This window comes from Chrysochloris asiatica, unplaced genomic scaffold, assembly GCF_000296735.1.
Source record: "Chrysochloris asiatica unplaced genomic scaffold, ChrAsi1.0 scaffold00138, whole genome shotgun sequence".
Lineage (NCBI taxonomy): Eukaryota > Metazoa > Chordata > Mammalia > Afrosoricida > Chrysochloridae > Chrysochloris > Chrysochloris asiatica.
Genome location: NW_006408656.1, coordinates 6,874,474 through 6,876,654, shown reverse-complemented (window position 1 = coordinate 6,876,654; position 2,181 = coordinate 6,874,474). Strand labels below are relative to the sequence as shown.

Below are 2,181 nucleotides of genomic sequence, written 5' to 3'. Positions count from 1 at the left end.
AGTGACGAAAAAATGAATAAAAATAAAAATAAAAACCCAAAAGGATGTAAAGGATTTTCTGAGTGCCTCTAAATGAGCACTTCTCATGTAAAGGGTTTAAGAACCAAAGATACTTTAGAAATCAAATGACACCTTCAACACAATCCTACATAAAGATCATGATGCTCAAAAGTAAGAGAACTGAAAATAAAGCTAAAAGCAGGTGAGTCTTCTCACTTCTTATTCTTCTTTGTGAAATATAATTTTTCTTCCAGTGGGACTGGGACAATCCCTTCACATTCCTTTACTTCCTGGGTTAGTGGGTGCTTCACAGCATTCCATCTAATCACATCAATGTCTTGAGACAAGTGTTCGATTATGTTCTCAACAATTGTTGGTGGTGCATGAAAATCTACCAAGAAATACCCTCCTCTCATGTGCTTTTCACTGTGGGCAGAGATCCTATAAGGAAGTGCTCGCTCGCCCAGGTTTTCCAAGTTCCTCACTATTGCTCCTCTGTCCATTATGGCTTCTAGCTTACGTTTCAAAGCAGCAGCTGTCTCTGGTCACTGCATGGCTTTCAGGATCAAAGCCAGCTCCAAGCAGGGTATGCCCAAACGTAAGGTGAGTGGCTCCAAAACAAGCCAATTCTCAACACAGGGCAGAGGTAAAAGGTGTGGGCAGTGCAGAGAAGAGGTGGACTACTGGACTACAAGACTCCCAGAGAGTGAAAGCCTTCTTTCTTTTTCTAGTTGAGTTATGATCATCCAGCTATTGAAGCCAGGTTAAGTGGGTACTTTCTGCAAGTATGGATGTTCTTGTACCTCTCCTCTCACTTCATATCAGCTGGACGCTTCACTCTCCACTCTAGTCCTCTGTGGCCATGTTACTGCCTCTGGGTCCAGGAGTTCCCAGGTCTTGCCACACTGCTGGCCAACCAGGTCTCAACCCGGTTCACTGGAGTCTATTGAATGTGGTCGGACTTAGATCACAACTTCATTGCTGTTTCTCCCCCACTCCCCTGATCGGTGACCAACGTAGTCACAGCCAGACCATATGCCAGCTCGTGTATTCCCCTTGAGTTTTAGCCTTGGAAAGGGGTTTGCTCTGAGGGAACCTGACCACTTGACTTGATATCTCCTGGGCAAACAACTTGCTTGTTCTTGCAGTAGTCAATCAGACTGCCGTTATTGTTTTTTATTTTTCCTGCCAGTCTTTCTTTCAAGAAGTATATTCTGTTCTTCTAGCCAATCCAGGCTGGTCTGCTTGTCCTTTCAAGTGCAAATTTCATACCTAAGAAGATTCTGTATGGGGTTCAGGATTCCACCTATGGTCTATGCAATGCAAAGGCTCTGCAGAAAGCCTCTTTCACTGGGCAAGTTCTAGCCCCATTTTAGGTATTCCAATAAGTTACAGGCTAAAGATGGACTTACAAGCTTTCTATGGTGATGTTTCTGGCTATTCCTTTCTCTCCCCCTCAAGTGTCTATTTTACAATGGTAGGCAAGGGAAACGAAGATTCAAAAGATAGCCACACATCTTAACATCATTTTCCCTCTTTCACCCATTCAAACCATGCCTCAATCCCTGCATCCAAGAGCTCTGTTGTTCCAAGGTTGTGCACATACATCATTATTTCCTGTCCCATTTAGCTCATGCAACCCTGCCTAAATGGTCTCCCATTGCCTTGTTCTTCCATTCCCCTCAGTATTGCACCCCCAGAACCCAAGCGATCATCCTGTGTCTATTCCCTATACTGTGTTCCATCTTCCCTTCCACCCTACCCTCATTTCATCCCATATATCCTGGTGATCAGCAAAGATTTTTTTCCCTCCTTTTAGGGTGGATTCTTTTTATTAATCTTTTACAATAATGGTTCTATGCAGTATTTCTCCTTTAGTGACTAATTTCACTCAGCATAATGTCCTCAAGGTTCATCCATGTTCTGTGATAGCTTACAGCTTCCCTGTTGTTCTTCAAGGTAGCATAATATTCCATTGTGTGAATGTACCACAGTTTGTTTATCTATTCTTCCACTGATGGGCACTTAGGCTGTCTCCATCTTTTTGCTATTGTAAATAGTGCTGCTATGAACATTGGTGTGCATATATCTACTCGGGTTATGGCTCGTATTTCTTGTGGGTAAATACCAAGTAGAGGAATTGCTGGATCATAAGGTATTTCTATTTCCAACTTTCTGAGC

At 42.9% G+C, this 2,181-nt stretch overlaps 1 pseudogene; it reads right to left on the bottom strand.

The window, feature by feature from the left end:
• Positions 1-212: 212 nt before the first annotated feature.
• Positions 213-2,181, bottom strand: part of LOC102833316 — a 6,365-nt pseudogene continuing 4,396 nt past the window's right edge.